Below are 22,392 nucleotides of genomic sequence, written 5' to 3'. Positions count from 1 at the left end.
GTAGGATTTTATCTTTGTCTAAGAAGTTAGTTTTCAAGGATAAACCAAGACCATTAGAGAAGAAAGTATGGTCAAATCGCTTTGATAGACAGAGGTCTGTGGATTCCTTTAAAGAGGAAAATGGTGGACAAATCGTTGTTCACCGCAGCAGAATTTGATTGTGTTGATTGGTAAATCCTGTCTCATGTGCCTGATCAAAAGAGACAATATTGTGTACCTCTCAGGCTTCAAGAAAAGTTTTTTTCTCTTCTTTTCTTAGTTTTGTGTCTATCAATAAAGGAGGGTTATTCTCCACAATTCTACTCTCTTTAGGGTTCAAAATTGTGTGTGCATGAACCTGTTAAAGGTTAACCCTACATTTCTTTTTCCTTCCTTGAAACTTCTTTTTATCTCAAGACCACTTGTTGAGATTGTGATTTCCTCTCACAAACCCATACACCTATGGATGCTCCAAGTACCATGTCTTCTGATGAAAAGGATGTTAATATGGTTATCAAGCCATCAATCATGAAGGAAAAAGAGAAATCTCCGCTAGCTCCGACATTGAAAAGAAAAAGAAGGAATGTGAGGAAGCCTAGAGCCGTTCCTTCAAATTCTCAGAAGTTTTCTGATGTTCTTGAAGTGTTGAAGGAGATGCAAAAGGAGATTCATCAAATAAAGGCTTTTGTATTTAAGACTCATGAGATTCAGAAGGCCCTGGTCCGATATCAGTCAAGAAGGTTTATTGATATTAACTCCTATCTTCATGAACCTTATGTCCCAATGGCTGTTGACGACAAGGAGTTCGGGGACGATAAAGAATTCTTCAAAGATCTTAATGCCTAGTAAATCTTCTATTTTTTTCTTGTTTTGATTAGAGGAATAACTAGAGTTTGGAATAGCCATTATTGTGATTACACATAGCTATGTCCAACGTTTTCATCTTCATGTTTTTAGATTTATTGGTTTAAATTCTAAAATTGTTTGGAAGATGATTTTTCAGTATTAATCTTTATGGTTTTATATATTGCAATTTGTTATGGGATATGTATGTTTGCATCTGTGAACTGTGATTGTCCCATACCTTGCCGAAAGTTAAGTCCTTTTTATGTCGATATGCATGTGTTGATAAAAGAAGGAATGAACTTTTGAAAAATACAAAAGTTAAGCCTATTATGTCAATTATTGATGGAAGATAGGTTAAAATCTTTTGTTTACAAGGATTATGTCTGTTGTATGTCATTGTGCAAATGGTGATGGAAAATAGAATGAATCCTTGCTTATTCCACGGTATAAGGTCGACCTCCGATCCACAATTTTTGTGTACATACTGTGTTGTTCCATAAGGTGTCTTATGTTAAGCACAATCGATTGAGTTATTCTTAGCTTAGTTGTTGCTTCGTGAGGTACTTTATGTCGAGCATGTTCAACTAAATTAATCATTTTCATTTGGTTATTTAGTTGTTGCTCCGTAAGTTCTCTTATGTCGAGCATGACCAATTAAATTGATTACTATTGTGATTAATCTAATTGTGTATTTTTGAGTCTCCATAAGTTCACTTATGTTGATCATTTTCGATTAAATTAATCATGGGTTCTCTCGTGGTTAATTTAATTGAGTATTTTGGATTCAAATTCATACTTGTATGTGATTTTTTATGTCCAAAGAAATCCTTCTTTTCTTTTGAAATTAAGGTCGCTCTTGTTGTTCCTTTGGGAATGACATATCATGGGGGAGAGTTCTTAATTGAACTTGTGCTTAATTGCCAAATCTTTGTTGGGAGTGCGGCGGTGGAATATTATAGGGGTTATCTTGTATCTTTATAAAACTCCTTGATGAATGCATTTAGATTCGGCTATATGATTGCATCTAAATAAGATGATATGTGCTTTCTTTTGGTCATGAAATGTCTCTTTCGGAAATTTCATTAGGATCCCGTTTTCGTACCTTTGCCAATTTTATTGACAAAAAGGGGGAGAATTAATATGTAGTTCACACTACAAATACATATGGTTTTCGGATCATTATGTAAGGGGGGGTGGTTTCCATGTGAGATGGAGTATCGACTAAGGGGGAGTGATACATATCACCATAATATTGTTGTCAAAGTTGTGATGCAGTTGAACTTTGATACTATATAATGATACTATGAAACTGTATAGCAATGATTGAGAACTCTTGTTTTCTCGTTGTTATAGCTACGGATTTTCAACAACGATGATGCTGAACTTAAAACCTTTGGGATCATTGGATTTTTTGGAAGTGACGAAGATTTCGAGTAGTGTTGAATATTAGACATGTGGAATAGGAGCTACAAAAGTTAATTCTTTTATTTTTGTATTCCATATATATTGGTCGTTTTGTCACTAAAATTGACAAAGGGGGAGATTGTTAGAGCATTGCTCGGTCGAACTCGCATGCGTTGCTATCTCAAGCATGTTTGTCAATGTTAGTGATCAAAACTATAAGTCTTGGTTTCTAGTCTACTATAGCTAAGTCTTGGACTAGGATAGAAAGTGTAGTTGAGCTCAAGAACTCTATGACAATCATCATACAAGACGAAGGACTACTCAAGGAATTGGTGGATCTTCATCGACTAAAAGGTATATGGAGACTTGACTTGATCTTCATCGACTAAAAGGACTACTCAAGGAACTGGTGGATCTCCATATGTATTAATAGTTTTGTCACTAAAATTGACAAAGGGGGAGATTGTTAGAGCATAGCTCGGTCGACCTCGCATGCGTTGTTATATCAAGCATGTTTGTCAATGTTAGTGATCAAAACTATGAGTCTTGATTTCTAGTCTACATAGCTAAGCCTCGGACTAGGATAGAAAAGTGTAGTTGAGTTCAAGGACTTCATGGAGATTCATCATACAACAACGAAGACATACTCAAGGAACCGTGGAACTTCATCAACAAAAAGGTATGTGGAGACTTGAACTTATCTATCACTCAAAAGTCTATCTCTTCTATCTCCTACTTCTTATGAGACAAAAGTCATATGCTATATAGACTGGATCATACACATTTGATATTTCGAGCCGAGTATATCTCGCCTATCTATATCTCGAAATCATGTGTTGGTAAAGCGTTTCGCTTTGATCGGGTTTATCTTTAGCTAATGATGAAAGTCATATTGTTTCAATCGCTTTGACGAGAAATAGTGTAACAACTATATAACGTCCTCTAAGAATGTTTGAATGGTTGGAATGAGAGTTTAGGTCTATATAACCAATGATGGATATAAGCATTGTGTGGAAACACATATGTGCATAAGTCTTATTCCTTAATCCGAAGTTTGCGGAATTTGTTGATTGAGAGAAACCGGAGGAATTGACTTTGCCAAGTGTAGATGGTGGATTTTCGACAAGGGATAAAATCGTAAACCCATAATTATACGAACCTCTGATCCAGCAATCAGACGTGAGTATTGAGACACGGGTCTCTCATCGAATTCTCAACGGAGAGTACTTTCTCTCAGAGTACATGTAGATATGTAGTCTCACGACTGGACAACGGCATATCTCATGAATACTGAACACTTTCAGTGATTATTTCTATATAGTATCACGAGATGGACGGCTCCTAGACAGCTTGCTCTTCTAGTATAGAGCGATAACGTCTTCAGGAACAAACAACGAGTTTACCCTGACTATATAAAGGATATGACTTACCGACAAGCTCATATCGGGATAATTAATGCTCCTAGACATCTTTCTCTGCTAATATAGAGCCACAAAGTTAATTATTCCTAATTAAGATTAATTCTGCCGTGACATTCACTACTGAATTCCCAGAATAATCTATTATTGCTCTTATTCCATGGTCGAATCCACGACTGGTCTCATGGAATGGCAATAACAATTGCTCTTATTCTATGGCCTAATCCACGAATGGTCCCATGGAATGGCAATAAACAATTGTTCTGATTCTATGATCGAATCCACGGCTTGATCTCATAGAATAGCAATAACTATATTATCTCATTACTCCGATTTCATGATCGAATCCACAACTGGTTTCATAAATGGTAATAGATAAATCTTAATTACTCTGATTCTATGGTCGAATCTACGATCCCATGGAATGGTAATGCTCACTTTATTATTCTGAATTCGTAGTCGAATCCTCAGCTGATCTTATGAATTAATAATAAACATCTTATTACTCTGTTTTGTTAATTACTCTCCACCGAATTCCACAATTAGTAATAAATAATCAACAACCGGGCGTCTGAGCTACCTCTAAGTAAGCCCTGATTCAAATGGTGAAGGTGTATTCAACGACGATACACTAACAGTCACCGCATGAACGAGTATTTCAAAATACAACGAAACGATGAACCTATGTAAAATAGGGAAGAAAATAATAAATAATTAAAAATATTGACCAGGGTGCTGGGAGCACGGACACACGACCGACCGACCGTGTCGTGGTCAATCCCACGCCATTTTTATATTTTTAATGCATTTTTATTATTTTCCCTGATTTGATGAAAATTCTCTCATTTTATCAAATCTCCTTCGTCTCGAGGAAACTCCTCGACTTAATGGTGTTTTCATAAACCCATGAAAATAATATAAAATTAAGAAAAAATAGTGTGGGGCGTGGCCATTGGCCAACCGGCCATGCCTTGGTCCCAGCCGGCCCCACACCTTATGGTTCCTCATTATTTTATTATTATTATTTCTTTGATTTCATGAAAAAACTCCTTGATTTCATGGTATTTTGCAAAAATTAGGAAATAAATAATATAAAATTATGAAAACTCATGGGACCGGGCCCTAGCCGGCCGGCCATGCCCTAGCCGGTCCCACGCACTCCTTTATTTTATTATTATTATTTATTTTATTTTCCTTGAATTTCTCAAATTCCTTGATTTCATGGTATTTCTCTCAAATTAGGAAAAATTCCCTCAAATCATAAAAAATACATTAAAAAATATATAAAATTATGAAAACTCCTTCACTTCAGGGAAACTCCCTAAATTCATCAAAACTCTTTAAATCCATAATATTTTCATAAAATCATGAAAAATATTATAAAGGGAAAGGCACCACGGGACCGTGGTCACGACTGGCCGACCATACCTTGGGTTCACGGTCCCACGCCTCCTCATTCCTATCTTGACAGACCAAGATTCTTTCTTTGGCTTACAAAAGCCGGTCCCATCAAGTTTTACAGTTTTGACCTAATTTGCACAATTGCACGTATTAGGTCCAAGACTCTTCCAAGCACTTTGGATTTTCATGAAGTGATCATCAAGCGGTCACGTGAATACACAGGGCCGGTTTCATGACCACATGGTCGATCACTCACTCCGTCATAATTAGTTAGGTTTTCTCACCTAAGGCTCAGACGAGCATTTTTGAATAAATGATTAAACCAGCATTTGATCATTCTTTTACCAACAAATCGTCAACTCTTCAGGAGTTCTTTGTATTTGCTCACGTGAGCATATGGACACTACATGGTTGATCCACGGTCTCATGTAGTCGCTCCCTCCTTCGTCCCATGTTTAAAATTCTGATGAACCATGAATTGATCATCAATTGATCAAATTAGGGTTTCTGAATCCAAGGATCATCAATCCAGATTCCAACCTTAATAATTTTACGACGACCTCATGATCATTAATTTTATTAATTATGCTCGGTTCAACGACCAGTATTCTAATTAATATTTTTGGTACGCAACCAATAATCCATCAAATGAGCAACACATGCTCAGACGATCAAATATTCAACAATTCATCACATGAGCAACACTTGATCAGATGATAAATATTTGCTCAAAACAAGGGATATTGGTTCAACAATCAATATTCAACGATCCATCGATTGAGCAATACTTGCTCACTTCATCGTAAGAACTATACCTCTGTCTCATGACATGTTCAATTCATGAGTTTCAGAACATCATGTTCAACTCAGCAACTACATGGACTCATCGTCCCATCAAACCACGAAGTCATCAATTGGCTAACATACCACGAGACGTCAATCGTGTCACTTTGGGGGGATATCACTCAGGGTTTTGGTCTGGCGGTCTACGACACGTGTGTTCAAACACACGATGGAATGTGAGCAAGTCGTGCAATCAGTTGAAGGAATTCACGAGGTAGTGGGTGGAAAATCGACCAAGTCTCCACACATTGAGCAATTGGTTTCAAACACGATCTCCACTTCCCCACTCCTTGATTCCATCAACTGTCACACTTCATGGGGTCAATGGTGTCTAAAATTCCAGCAATATAAATAAGTCTCTGAATCATGATTGAATCATCGACATCAACAATATCATCAATCTCAGGTCTCATCGACAACACGAGATCATCAACTCATCAATTGAGCAACTACTCTCAATTGAGCAATTTCAATCATTCAGAGCTTATCATATTCAGAATCCACACACCCACAATCTTTGATTACCATTGATTTCACACATTTCCCAGCTTCCCTCCTACAGATCAACCCATCCTCTCTTGTGACCGAATTTACTCTGGAGCGGTCATTGTCTTGAGTTAGGCCGGAGTACTACAGATTGATCTCTCGAATCTAAAGCACCCCCTTTGCAGCGGTGCATCTGTGTGAGGTTTAACATTTCGCTCGGTTCGAGGAGTCTCCTCCGTACGGTCGTCTCCTCAATTCCTTAAAAACCAGCAAATCGTTTTTCCCCATCTACACCAAGTCCGCGAACTCAGTCCGCGAACTGACGGAAGTTCTCTTGCCGAGAATTTCTGGTGGATTTTCCAAAAACTCGTTTGAGTGTTTAATCCGCGAACTGGCGGAAGTCTCCTTGCCGAGATTTTCTGCTGAGTTTGGAAAACTCTGCCGATTGTCTTAAGTCCGCGAACTTGTTGGCGTACTTGAGTGGGTTATGATCTAAAGATGTGCTCTGAACATGAAACTTAAATTACTAAGGAATGCAGTATGCAAACCGTGGCTATAAAGTTCATGAGTCGATTCAATCAAATCGAATCATCTTTGTTTCAATTGTGTCTTGTGTAGTTACGTAAGATCTCATAGCAATTAAAAAACTCTCTAACTAGTTCATTTGAGTCAATTGAACTAGTTACGGTGAAGAAGAACAAGGTTAATATGAAATGCTCATATGATTGACCTTTTGGGTTACTATGTTGAACCAACATACACGTACACGTTTGGGCACGGTTTTCATAAAACCAGTAAACATATATTTCAAGTGTGTGTGACAAGCTAAGTTTTCGATCTAATGGTTGAGAAATATTAGCTTGAATCTAAATCAGGTTTTCATCTAACGGTGAATATTGATTGCTTTGTAACTAAGGAAAAACCCTGATTTGAAGACTATATATAGGAGACATCTAGCATTGGACAAAACTAATCCCCACACGTCTATGTGATACTAGTGCACTCGTTAGAGTCGATTCTCCTCTAACCTTTGGTTTTCTTCTCAAAAACCAGGTTAACGACTTAAAGACTTCATTGGGATTGTGAAGCCAGACCGATACTATTTTTATCGTAGTTGTGTGATCTGATCTTGCATCTTCTATCGTCCGAGTACAATCTTTGATTGGCTTGAGATCGTGAGAGTTCTCCGATAGGAAAGATAAAGAAGTCACAAACATCTTCGTCTCACTGTTTGTGATTCCTCGACGTCCTCTTGTGTATTCAAGTAAGACTGTTGAGAGGTGATTGATTAATCTAGGCTGTTCTTCGGGAATATAAGACCGGATTATCAATTGGTTCCTGTTCACCTTGATTTCATATCTTAAGATGGAACAAAAACCTAGGATTTTTATGTGGGAGACAGATTTATCCTTTGATAGGCTTTTCTGTGTGAGACAGATTTGTTTATTATCAAGTCTGCGATTTTGGGTTGCAGCAACTCTTGGTTGTGGGTGAGATCGGCTAAGGGAATGAAGTGCGCAGTATCCTGCTGGGATCAGAGGCGTAGGAGTACAACTGTACCTTGAATTAGTGGGAGACTGATTTAGGTTCAACTATAGTCCAGTCGGAAGTTAGCTTGGAGTAGGCTAGTGTCTATAGCGGCTTAATACAGTGTGTATTCAGTCTGGACTAGGTCGCGGGGTTTTTCTGCATTTGCGGTTTCCTCGTTAACAAAATTTCAGGTGTCTGTGTTTTTCATTTTCCGTATTATATTGTTTATCTTTATAATTGAAATAATACAGGTTGTGCGTTAAATTTTAATCGATTAGAGATCCGACCTTGTGGTTGTTGATTTCATTGATTAACACTTAAACATTGGTCTTTGGTACCGTCCAAGTTATTCCTTGTATTTGATAAAGACTCGCTATTGTTTTTAGCTTGAGTAAAAATCAAATCAAGAGAGAGATATTAACTCCTTGAGATACTTTTATCTAGATTGAGTCTGACTGTCTAGTTGATTCTCTAGCAAAGTATTTCGGAGTTAGTCCATACAGATTGCTAAGCGAAATATTGGGTGGTGTTGTTAGACCCCCGCTTTTTCAACTTACACTCCTCAAATATAATCATCAAAGTTGACTTTCGAAAAATGCAAATTTTCAGACATTGATAAACATTTGACCCACTGAAATAAACAATCAAGTACACCAAATGTTTAAAGAAGATCAACACACACACACATAACAATCACGTATATGGAATTTACTCCTCCCTCAAACACCGTATAATATTTAATGCCAAATTTCAGCACCAAGATAGTAATATTGTGGTGTATCGCCCTATCCATAGCATAAAAGATCGAAAGAAAATAGTTATAAATGGAGGAGAAGAGTTCCTATATACCACAAATGGAAACTCTTGTTTCCCATAACATTCATACAGGAAAGCAATATTTTAGGTCCTTTCTAAGTGAAAGAAAGGCCAAAGGAATCAACAGGGTTTTAGAGAATTAAAAACCAGCAATGCATGAGTTTGTTTAGATGCATAAATATAGTTTGAAAAGAGACATTAACGGTTATAAAAGAGTTTTGCATGTTCCCACCCCAACTCACAATTCAAACCTTAACCCTCGTGGCCCGCTTATCGAATCCGAAGACACCTTGAACACATATAAGCTAAGTTAGAGAAACAGAACAACCTTGATGAACCTGATCTACAAAGAAAAATACACTGACCTAGCCGAAAAGTGGAAACAGTACAACGCCTTGCGACAATGGATACTAATATAGAATTACTAAAGAAGATTCCAAACATTATCAGTAAAACTAAGGCTAAAACAAGATGTAGATATGTTCAACTGGTTGAAAAACATGACTGCCAAAAGCGCGAAACAATCGCTACTGAGACTGACATAGCTCGGAGTGCAAAAATTGAACTGATTACTTATCACCATGCTTAAATTCTCATTTAGAGGTTTATCTTGGTTAAGGAAATAGTCCCTAATCCAGTTCAAGACTTAACATGCCAAACATCAGGTCAAAACAATCCAAAGTTATACAAGAAAAAAAACTGACGTAGCATGTTCAATTCATTTCATTAAATTTTTCTCTAGAGCCCTAGTTCCATGATGATTTGTAGATTCGTGATATCAAATCCTTATCAAATTCTTAGCACCATTATATCACAGTAATCTGAAACTCAAAATCAACTCCAAATGAAATCCCTAGGTCACTTCAGATAGGGAAATCTATTCAGGTTAACTCGTAAAGTTGAAAAATTTACAACAAGGTTGAGAGAACACTTGACAGTATGTGAAAATTCTGAAGTGCTATTGTGAATTTCAGTTCAGCAAATTCTCATATAAAATCTAAAATTTATGGTGTCAAGTAAGATTACACTTCATCTAATTCTAAACTCTAGCAAGGCTCTACCCCTATCATGAATCAGTATCAAGAGTTTAAAAGAAACAACAAACAAAAGATGGTTTCAAAAGAAAACCCTAAGTTTCTAGGTGTTTCAATAATCTCCTCTATTTCAAATTCCTATCATGTTTCAATACCAGACAGAGTTGAAACCAAAACCCTAGGTTCTTCATACTTAATTTGATTAAAAAATTGACAAAAAATGGAGTAAGAAGAAATAAGGTTTATATCGTACCTTCCATCATAAACCAAGAACAAAAAAACCCTGCGTCAATTACTTCCAAATCTCCATGAAATTCAGTAGCTTAGAACATTAAACCCACCACTTCCAATCACTCAAGATGTAACCAGGGTTGGGTACGAATTTTCTAGAGCTCTGATTGTATCTCTTTTCACCTGAATCTCTCGTCGATTTTTTTATGTGTGTTTCCTTCCATTGACCAAGTACCAAAAACTTAGATGGATAGGCTATAAGAGTTCTATCACAACTCATTTCCGAACATACCCCTAACAGAAATTTTTAATCAAAAGCATGACACGGACCTTAGGCGTCAAAGTGGTAGTCTGCCACAAACTTAACATGATACTAAACTAATTTCACAAAAACAAATACAAGACATAAACACTCTAAATTGTACTTTGATTAGTCAATAATCAAATTACAATTGGGTTTCTACAATTGCCCCTATGTGTAACCTATAATCGGAGACAGTCCAACATTGCCTTTTCACCTGTCCTAGAGCCAAAAAAGTGTGGGAGCTCTGGTGTACACATTATAATCCTAACAATATGACTCACAACCCTTATGATGGATTAGTAATACTACCCTCCCAATACCGGCTACCATTGTCACCAACACCAACAACAACAACAGTAACGGCAACAACCAACCTAACCCGACAAATCGATTTCGTGCCAATGGATAACCGGCACCAAATCCTGTGACAGCACCATCAAACTTCAGTGAGTTTTTGAGCCTCAAATCAACAAAAGAACCTTCACAACGTGTTGCTTCATGATATGGAATATATGGCTAGCAAGAAATGCGAATGTCTACAACAACACAATCCAAACTCCGAATCATATCTTCCACATCTCGATCCTGCTAGACCAAGAGTACAAATGGGCAGTTGAGCATAAACTGATAAATCAGTCACACATGCAGCAACCACATGCCCAACGCCAATCAAGAAGAAACCCGAGAACTATCTGGGTTCGATGGTTAGCATCGACTCCAGGGTGGCTCAAAATCAATACATATGGAGCGAGTAAAAGCCAACCAGAAGGAAAACCAGAAACTGTAGGTGCAGGTTGGATATGCCGGAATTCACAAGGAGCGGTCATCATGGCTATGGCGGCGCCAATTGAGAAAACTTCAGCTTTGGTGGCAGAAACGTGGGCCCTCCTACTAGCCACTCGAATGGTAACAACAAAGGAATGGCAGCAGATCCATTTTGAATCGGATTCCACAGCGCTGGTAATGATGATTAATCAGGACAACACACAAGCCCCTTAGATCATTCAAACGATGCTAAGAGAGATTCAACACCATCTAAGTCAACTAGACCGGTACGTGATTACACATGCGTACAGAGAAGCAAACCAGACGGAGGATGGACTGGCGTACTACGCAGCAATGAAACAATTACAAATAGGAAACAACAACAACACTAACTTGTCCACAAGCATCTGGGATCACACTTGCCCAAATTTCCTTCATGTAATTGTAATGAATGACTCGATAGGGACCTAGTACCCCAGGAAGATCCTTTCTTAATAAAATCCTTCTTTCAAAAAAATAAATAAAATAATAATTATTATTATTTTGTAAAATGTGATTGGCGAAATAATATTTCGTGAGCCCAATAGATTCTCTTAATTATTGGCAAAAAAATTATTTAATATTTAGCTATCTTATTATTAGCAAAAAAATATATTTTCCTGATTTTTTTTTTTGTTTAAATGTAATAAGTTTTCCAAAAATAAATAAATGATGGGGCCAGAATCAACCAGAAGCGACAATTAATGTGAACCTCTAGTGAACGTGGAGCTCCGGTGAATGAGAACGTTTTAAAAAACTCTGTTATTATATAGAGAAATTTGGAACTTTTTATTTGAAGATTCTGGCAGTTGCTTAATTAAGCATACCAGACCCTTAGAAATGTCATCTGCCAGGATATCACTGTTGACAAAAGAGTATGTGGTTGTCGCTTTGATTTAATTATGTCCGAAGAAATCCTTCTTTTCTTTTGAAATTAAGGTCGCTCTTGTTGTTCTTTCGGGAATGACATATTATGGGGGAGAGTTCTTAATTGAACTTGTGCTTAATCGTCAAATCTTTGTGGGGAGTGCGGCTGTGGAATATTATAGGGGTTATCTTGTATCTTTATAAACTCCTTGATGAATGCATTTAGCTTTGGATATATGATTGCATTTAAACAAGTTGATATATGCTTTCTTTTGGTCATGAAATGTCTCTTTTGGAAATTTCATTAGGATCTCGTTTTCGTACCTTTGCTAATTTTATTGACAAAAAGGGGGAGAATTAACATGTAGTTCACACTACACATACATATGGTTTTCGTATCATTATGTAAGGGGGAGTCGTTTCCATGTGAGATGGAGTATTGACTAAGGGGGGGGGGGGGGTGATACTATCACCATAGTATTGTTGTCGAAGTTGTGATACAATTGAACTTTGATGATGTATAATAATACTATGACACTGTATAACAATGATTGAGAACTCTTGTTTTCTCATTGTTATAGCTACGGATTTTCAACAACGATGATGTTGAACTTACAACCTTTGGGATCGTTGGAGTACTTGGAAGTGACGAAGATTTCGAGTAATGTTGAAGATTAGGCATGTGGAATAGGAGCTACAAAAGTTAATTCATTTATTTTTTGTATTCCATATGTATTGATAGTTCTGTCACTAAAATTGACAAAGGGGGAGATTATTAGAGCATTGCTCGGTCGAACTCGCATGCGTTGCTATATCAAGCATGTTTGTCAATGTTAGTGATCAAAACTATAAGTCTTGATTTCTAGTCTACTATAGCTAAGTCTCGGACTAGGATAGAAAGTGTAGTTGAGCTCAAGAACTCCATGGTTAGATAAGTCTTAATTTTAAAATGGATGTCTGTCCAATTTTGAAAAGTTGGTGGATGTTCAAACGGTAAATATCATGTGAGTTGTTTACGGTTTATAAAATCAAGTTTTGATTTTCGAATAATGAACTTTGCTCGTCTTTGCAGGAGTCTTGAAGAAACGAGCAAGTATTTAAAGCATAAACTTTTACGTTATATCACTATTGTTAGTGCAATTGTAAAAAGGTAAAAGTTGGATGGTTACCGTTTTTGTAGACGCTTTTAGTTGACGTGAACATTTTTATTATTCCATTGGTTTGCTTTAATTCCGTTGCTTTGCTGAAATTGCACCTTGCATGAATGATATACTAAAGTAGAAGTGATGTACGGATGTCATAGCTATTTTGCAGGGATGTCAGTCGATAGATATTGAAAAAGCGGGGTACAACAACCTCACCCAATATTTCGATTAGTAATATGTATGGACAAACTCACATATACTTTCAAGAGAATCAACTAGACTCAATCTTAACAAAGTGTATCAAAGAGTTAATATCTCTCTTTCTCGATTCAATTCTTACTCAAGAAAATAGTAATCTGTTAGTCTAATTGAATACAAGAGAAATTACTTGAACGGTACCAAAGACCAATGTTCAACTATCAATCAATTTCAATCAACAACCAAAGGTCGGATTTCCAATTGATTGATTCTAACGCACAACCTGTGATATTTCGGTTATATAACAAAATATAATGTGGAATAGAAATAACACAGACACCAGAATTTTGTTAACAAGGAAACCGCAAATGGAGAAAAACCCCGGGACCTAGTCCAGATTGAACACACATTGTATTAAGCCGCTACAGACACTAGCCTACTACAAACTAACTTCGGTATGGACTGTAGATGAACCCCGATCAATCTCACACTGATCCAAGGTACAATTATGCTCCTACGTCTCTGATCCCAGCAGGATACTACACACTTGATTCCCTTAGCTGATCTCACCCACAACTAAGAGTTGCTACGACCCAAAGTCGAAGACTTTAATAAACAAATTTGTATCACACAGAAAAGTCTACAGTAATAGATAAATCTGTCTCCCACAGAAATACCTACAAGTTTTGTTCCTTCTTTTGATAAATCAAGGTGAACATGAACCAATTGATAACCCAGACTTATATTCCCGAAGAACAGCCTAGTATTATCAATCACCTCACAATAACCTTAATCGACGCGGCGAAATAAGATATTGTGGAATCACAAACGATGAGACGAAGATGTTTGTGACTACTTTTATATCTTGCCTATCGGAGATATGAATCTCAAGCCAATCGTTACGATTGTACTCAACACGATAGAATCAGCAAGATCAGATCACACAATTATGAGAATGTAGTATCGGTCTGGCTTCACAATTCCAATGAAGTCTTCAAGTCGTTAACCTGGTTTACAAGAATAAACCTAAAGTTAAAGGAGAATCAACTCTAGCTAATACAACTAGTATTATGCAGGAGGTGTGGGGATTAGGTTTCCCAGTTGCTAGATTTCTCCCTTATATAGTCTTTCAAATCAGGGTTTTCAATCAATGTTAGCTTGGTAACAAAGCATTCAATATTCACCGTTAGATGAAAACATGATTAGATTCAAGCTAATATCTTTCAACCTTTGGATTGAAAACTTAGCTTGTTACACACACATGAAATGCACGATTTTAGGTTTGTGTAAACGTACCCAAACATGTACATTTGTTGGTTCAACAATAGTTAAACAAATGGTTAGCCATATGAGCACTTTCATATCAACCATATTCTTCTTCACCATAACTAGTTCAAATGACTCAAATGAACTAGTTAGAGAGTTGTTCAATTGCAAGGAAATCTTATGTAACTACATAAGACACAATCGAAGCAAAAACGATTTGATTCACTCGAATAGGTTCATGACTCTCTTATTTACATTGACTACTCTCTTTTATTTTTGGAACAAGAGAGGATGGAATTGATAAATACTTGATTTTTTTTTTTTTGATTTTTTTTTTTTTGATTTTTTTTTTTTTTTTTTTTTTTTTTTTTTTTTTTTTAACATGCTAACACTTTTGATACATAACAAAAAGAAACAAAAAATTACATGACACTTTGCAAGAGGTAGCCCTTTTTGATGCACCCAGTTAAATTCGATGGTTGTCTTTCTTAATGTAACCTCCACCTTCTATCCCAACCAACCAAAGAACAAGCTAGTCAAGTTTCGTTCAGTATTCTAAAGTGATTGGCAACTAAAACTTCTGATAGAACACCTCAAGGATGAGGCTATACATGTATTGGTAGATCGTGCGCGTGCAAGTTTCTTATCACTATGTGAATTGTGCTAGAATCAGGGTGCCTAAATATCTAGACTAAGACTCCTAATAATTACATATTTGCACAAGAGTCAACATTTCAAGGTAAATGAGCTCCATTTTTATGTTTTTATCATTTTTCTAATTTTTTATTTTGATTTTTTCATTTTTTTCAAAAAGGAAGAGTTCAAATTTTTCAATATAGCATGTTATCGGGATATCTACTCTATACCCCCAAACCTAAACTAAACATTGTCCTCAATGTTTCAAAAGATGAATAAAATTACAACATACGAATAGGACCATGCTGGGCAGAGAAAAAGGAAAGAGAATACCCGGATGTCGGCGAAAGCAAGATTAGAACTCCGTTATTCAAGGCAAAAATCCAACATATTTCAGCCGAGATCATATTGGATTAGCAAAATATATACAAAAGGAACAAAAGGATTTTTAAAATTTTTATCTACTGGATTATATACAAAAAATTCACCATACACTAACAATCTAAAGAGTTGAGGATCAACCCAAAAGACGAAGTGTAAACATTTCAACAGCTTCACACAATAATAATATGATAGGCATGCAAGTGAAGCTGTGAAACAAAATGAGCTACCCCCAAACCTGGATTTTTCAACAGATAAAATTTTGGATACAAAATCTCGCAGTTTTGGGGGTTCATCATGCACAAGGTCTAGCTCGAAATGAACTTTGCTAGGGACGGGTACACATGCTAATTCCAACTGTGTCTCCTTAAAAGTATTGTATTTAGATGCAAAATAGTCCAAGAGGACTTGAGAGGCACACAGTTCCAAACCTAGGTTGGAAATTTTCAGAAAAGTTGGTTTGACAATATCGGTACAAACCAAATCTAGGTTGGGTGGAAGGCCATTAGATTGTGACTCAGGCAGGACGATAGGCACATCATTATTAATCAATCAATATCTCCTAAGTCTTCTACAAGTGTCACAACATGCTCACATTCATCAAATAAATTAGCAAGCCCACAATCAGAATCAACATCATCAACAGATTTATTCTCATGCATCGGCAAATCAGGAGAAATATCACAATGTGACCTAGGTGGAGAATCAGACACATCAATTATATTTTCATGCATAATAACATTAGTGTCTACAGAAGATTCAACTATTCCTATGTCATGCTCATCTTCACAGAATAATTGTACGAATCCCATGTCAATATCAAAATCATATGAATTACAATGAGTATTAGAAAAAACAACATTCATGAAGGTCGAGGGCGAGAAGCCATATGTTATTGAACCAACAGGTTCCACAATATTTTCATGTTCTTCTAACATATCATCATAATCATCATAATCATCATCATGGTAGCATGCATATTGGTCCTCATTAACAGTGGTGGTGTCATTAGTCGATTCATGTTCCTCTAAATTAGGTTCATATTCAACATCATTTACATGAATGGGACTAGACACTTCATTAGGGACAACATACATTTCCTCATGAATTTCCTCCTTTTGTAGGTGAAGCAAAATCTGATCTAAATATGCCTGAATTCGTGATGTAGATCTATCGAAGTTTTGCTCACTAAGTGCTTCTATGGTGGAGTCTAAGTTCATGGGAGTACAAAATTCTTCATGTTCAAATTGTGGTGATTGGTACATGTGTGCATGGTCATTAGGGTTTATAAAAGATTGATCGCAACCCTCAAAGGTTTGATTATGGTCCCAATGACTACCAGCCTCACAATTTATGGACATTTCATACCTTGGATTTTCTCTAGATTGCCTAAAATTATGCAAAATATAACAATTCTCAACAGGGTGGTCTAAACTACCACATGCGGGACATGCATAGATTTCAGGTTGCCTAAGAAAATTAGATGTGACAGATTCCTCATGTGATTGCATTTCTAAAGCTGCGATTCGAGCTTCTAATTGATCCACAAGAGATGATTGTGTGAGTGAGGCATTAGCAAAATGTTCGTTTTCACGTTGTGATGAATGATGCATGTGTGAATAGTCATTAGGGTTCATGTATTGAGGCTCGGGACTTTGAAAATGTCCATAATAATTCCTATGACTATTGACATCATGGTCTATGGGAGGCTCATGACGTAGAGTATGTCCATACGCAAGTTCTCTAAGGGATTTGTTGTATTCCCCAACTGTAGACCAAGATCTAGACATGATTGGGCTCAAAAGCTAAGTAACTATGTTACAAAGCCCAAAATTTGGTTTTTAATGGGTTTTCAAAAATTTGGTTTTTTATGGGAAAATTTTGGTTTTGACGGGTTTGAAAAAGAAATTTGGTTTTTAATGGGTTTTAGAAAATTTTTGGTTTTTAAAGGGAGCAAAGCCCACATTGATGGAGGATGCACGGCCCAGCTGAGAAGTTTGGACGAAGCCCAACTAACGAGTTGAAATCAGTGAGACGAGGCCCAGCTGCGAGTTTTTTTTATTGTTGGGCTCTCAGTTAGCCAAAGATCGAGGCCCTAGCTGTTGGGTTTGGGAGTTGTTTTAAAACTTTGAGTTTTGTAGGCCCACTGTTGGTGAAGCCCAAAATTTGTTTTTAAAACTAAGCACAGCCTTGTTTTTGAAATTTTTGGCCCATTTTTGTCTTGGCAGGTTCAGTTAAACTTGTTTAGGTTGTTTGTTGGGTTTTTGAAACCCAAAATTTTGATAGGGACAATCCCACAGTTAAGCTCAAATACAAACCCAAAAGTTAACTTAAATTACAAGCCCAACAAAAAAAATGGAAAAAAAATTATTACAAGCCCACAAATTAAAAATGGAAGCCCACAGGTTGGGTTCTCTTAATGGGTTTAGGCTTACCTTTGAAGCACAGCCCAGCTGTTCAGTTTGGTTGCAAAAGCCCAGTTAGGCTTTGGATCATCCTAAGCTTTGGCTTCAACACTCAAGGCCCAGTTGGGCTTTGGTCTTTCTTCTTTGGCTTGTGTAGCCCAGTTGTGTTTTGGTCTAGCTACAGCAGCAGCAGACAACAACACCAGATCAACTCAGCAACAGCAACAGGCTTGGCCTGGCAGGAAACAGCAGCAGCACCAAGCACAGGTAGGCTTCAGGCAGCAGTTCTGGCACCAGCAGCAGCAATCAAGGCTCAGCGCAGGAGCAGATCAGCAGCAATCAAGGCTCAGCAGCTTCACCAGTTCAGGGCTTGGGTTCTAGCTGCAGCTTTGGTTCAGCAAGTTTCAGCCTTAGCAGCACAGCACAAGCCCAGCAGCTCACAGGAGTCTTGGCCTGGCACAAGCAGGAGCACCACAGCAGCACACACCAGCAGCAGCAGAGGCAGTGAACAGGGAAAAGCAAAGAATGCAGGATGATGCAAGAAATGCAAAAATGCTTATACTAAGATGCTTATACTAGAATGCAATGCAAAAATGATGCAAGACACAAGAAAAACTTAACACACAACGCCAAGTCCCCGGCAGCGGCGCCAAAAACTTGGTGGCTCTCTAAAAGAGTCACAGAAATGATACCTGCAAGTGCACAGGGTCTGTTGTAGTGAGTGTGCAAGGCAGGGTCGAACCACAGAGACTTGGGTGTGAATTGAAGTGATGAAACAAGTGACAGTGAACAAGAAAATTCAGTGGCAGTGAGCCAAAGGCAGTGACAAAGAAACAAAGTGGAAAAAGTAGTGAAGAAAATGAAAACAGTGGGAATGGAAGTGTATGGAGATGGATGAGAATTCTCTTTCACCTAGCTAGTTAGCCTGGGATAAATCCTTGTCATGTGGCTAGTTAACTACCTAAAATCCTTAGATTAACCCCTAGCATTGCCTATCTGATTAAAGCATAAACAATCACAGGTCATTTAGGTTCCTAGGTTTCTAACTAATATGGTTTGTTCATCCCTTAGATTATTACTAACTCCTAGCATTAATGGTCTGTTTAAAGCACCACTAATCACAAGCCAGTGAACCCTTGGAATGTCACTAACCTAAGTGTTTTGAGCTCAACAGGGTCTAACCCAAATGGCTAACCAACATGGTTCAATGGTCTTCTCACCCTAGTGGTGAATTAGAACATGCTGAAGTTAGGAGTTTTCATGTTTGTCAAGCATTAAGACTCAAAACAAGAACATGTGAGTCAAACAGGGGAATTACATGAACATTAACGTACACAAGAACATGAACATAACATCAGAACAAAGTTTAGAACATAAGAACAAAATTTAACAGTGAAGAACATGTACTGATAGTATTATGGAATTGAAATTGAAATTAAACATGAAATTAACCCATTTAGGGGGTATCTCGGATGACCCAAGAACACTTTAAACATTCTACATCAGTTTCTATTTATAGCTTACATCAAATCCCTAATTTCTAAACCCTAAAATTTGGGGATTTTCAATTTCTCTCACCCATTTGCGAATTCAGCTCGACCCATGCTTTATCTTCTCTTCCTCCTGCTCCTGATACGTTTCTAGCTTGATTTGTGTCATCAACTGCACGCTCTAGGGTTCGAGAGGAAGAGTGTGAGATTGATGGAACAACTCGGCTAGGAGGATAGGGGCTAGGTGGTAATGATGGTTTGGGGTATGGTGAGATAGGATGGTTGTGGCAGGGGAAGTGGTTGCGCCAGAGGAGACAGTGGAGGTGGTGGCGATGGCAGGGTATGGGGGTGGAGCAGTTGCAGAGAAATGAGGAGATGGGGGAGAAGTCGATGGAAATGGGATTAGGGTTCGTTTGGTTGAGGGTATAGGTTTCTGATGCTAGGGTGTGAGGCGGAGACATCAAGAGTTGATGTACGGCGACGAGAATCCGTTGGATGATCCCATATAGATTGACTCGAACGGCTAAGATGAAGAGGTATGTAGCGACCGTTGGATGATTTGATACAACGAAACCGACGGCTACAGATGGAGCTAGGTACTATGGTGTTTGACAGGAGCTTTGGATTTTGATGCACAATGATGAAGTGGTCGTTGGATGATGAGATGGATCCAATCTGACGGCTCTCATGGAAATGGGTATGGATAATGGAAATGGATTTGGGTAAGGGTTTTGGGCCTTGGGTATGCCAAGCCCATATCTTCTTTAAGAACAATTCTTCCTCTTCAAGCCCACTTCTAATTGATCCGGCTCTTGCAAACATCATTCTTCGCTGCCTTTCTGCGGGAGTCTTTGCCGTTTCTTTGCTCTTTTTGCTCCGTGAGTTAACCAGGCTTTATTTAGTACCTAAAAATGCAAAATTAATTAATAAAAATATTTATTCTTGAAAACAATGAAAATACAGAATATGGGATAAAATGTAGAATTAATGCACAAAAGATGAGTTAAATGCCAAGAAAAATATATAAAAATATGCACTTTTTAGCACTCATCACTTGGACATTATCCTTTTTATGACCATAGTGTGATTAGTGATTGGGAACGCGAAACTTTTGAAGGTTATGGTCTTTACCATTGTGATCCCAATTACTATCCACATACCCACCGGTCATACGAGCAAAATTCTGATAATTCCTCTTTGCTAGAGTCAACACGTAAGTTAGCTGGGTCGAGGCGTAAGTTAGCAGAAATAAATAACTTAGTCATGGACGAAAGCAATGCAACATGTGAACCTTCTTTCCTAGATAAAATCAGGAAGTCATGTGAGTCGACTCAGAAATTTTTTTTAGAGGCCCAGAAAAGAACTGCTCGAAATAATCTTAATTTTCAATATAGTGTTTCCGGTAGTACCCTTGAACATGAAGATAGATATTTACATAATCAAGATGACGAGGTTATAATTGGTAACACTACTTGTTTAGATAAGGTTCAACCATTTTCATGTTATTATAATGATGATTATGATGAGGATAGTGTTGATGATGAATCAGACACATATAGGCATAGTGATCAGGAATTTGTTACTCCAATTGAGCTTTATAACGATAATATTATTTCTAGTTCAAATCCAAATAATTTTAATAATTATTCACCTATTCAAAAGGACGAGGATTTGACTAGAGATACCCCCGTTTTAGACGATGTAGTATTTCTTTTTGATTACGATGCTAATAATGGTTTAGAGGAACGAGTTTCTTTTGAGAATATTGTTTTAGAGTCTAGCGATTTAGAAACATTAGTTTTAGACAAAGAAAATGAAATCGTATAGATGAGTGAGGATGAACCAGACTTAGAAAAATCAATTGACCATTTTCAGGAATCTAATGACCTTGAAATTAGGGAAGTTGTGACTAGTCTTTCTAGAGACACTGAAAACTCTAAGTTTGGGGGTGATTATCATTCTCCATATGCTTTAACTCTTATAAAGTTCCCTCACTTGGGACTTGATATATGTGCCTTAACCATTGTGCCAGATTACTTTCATGGTAGCTCTCCCGAACCTAATAATGTCCAAGAAGAAGTTCAGTTGCTAGAAACCCATCCTCTGGTTGATGTGGTTAGTCCAGGCTATGATACCAAGATCGATTTTGTCTTCCCACCAAATATTTTTCAACCAATTGCGGGAACGTATAAGTTTCATATGTGTCAATTATTTAGTTTTGAGACTAAACCTAAGTACTTTAGGAGATTAGAATCGACACATTTTCCTAAGATTGACCACCACTTTCATCGTGGTCAATTGTGTGAGTCAAATTTAATTGACTTAGAGGATCCCCAATTATTCAGGTTGTTGCTATGTGCTTCTAAGTTCTTAGTTGAGTTTTTCCAGACTCTAATACCTGAACCGGATCTTAGATTTGAGGAAATCCAACCGATGAAAACCTTTTATTTGGACCCTTTTATAGAGCCTGAACCTGAACCACAACTAGATGTAGTTGTCTTAGGAAAGGGTATGTTCGGTATCTTCTTGGTCTGTTGTAGTTTCCTCTTCTTGTGGGTAACACTTTTTGATCCAGATGACCCACAATTATTTCGGCTACTGTTATACGATTATACGAGATGACTAATTCTTCCAATGTCTGGCTGAAGACTTTAAACTTAGAACTTCTTGGGAGGTAACCCATTTTCATGCGACACGGTAATATTCTTCCTTATTTCTTTTCCCTCAAGTGGTAATAGTTTCTCTTTGTTCATGTTTTTAATTTTATCTTTAGAACATTGAGGACAATGTTAGATTTAAGTTTTGGGGTAAGGGATAAATTTCTAGTGTCACATAGTATCCGGTTAGCTAAGTTTACATACTGTTTCTCACCGAAAAGATAGAAATTGGAATGCTAGAGATAACAATC

At 37.3% G+C, this 22,392-nt stretch overlaps 1 long non-coding RNA gene across 1 annotated transcript; it reads right to left on the bottom strand.

Annotated features, from left to right (window-relative positions):
• Window positions 1-8,519: 8,519 nt before the first annotated feature.
• LOC113334740 lies at window positions 8,520-10,233 on the bottom strand. Its single transcript, XR_003352925.1, has 2 exons — window positions 10,011-10,233; window positions 8,520-9,012 (listed from the first exon to the last, which is right to left on the bottom strand). It is a non-coding gene; the product is annotated as an uncharacterized LOC113334740 (long non-coding RNA).
• Window positions 10,234-22,392: the final 12,159 nt, after the last annotated feature.

The sequence above is a fragment of the Papaver somniferum genome, chromosome 1, assembly GCF_003573695.1.
Source record: "Papaver somniferum cultivar HN1 chromosome 1, ASM357369v1, whole genome shotgun sequence".
NCBI classification, from domain to species: Eukaryota; Viridiplantae; Streptophyta; class Magnoliopsida; order Ranunculales; family Papaveraceae; genus Papaver; species Papaver somniferum.
Note: the sequence above shows the minus strand (reverse complement) of the source record. Positions and strands in the feature narration are given on the sequence as shown.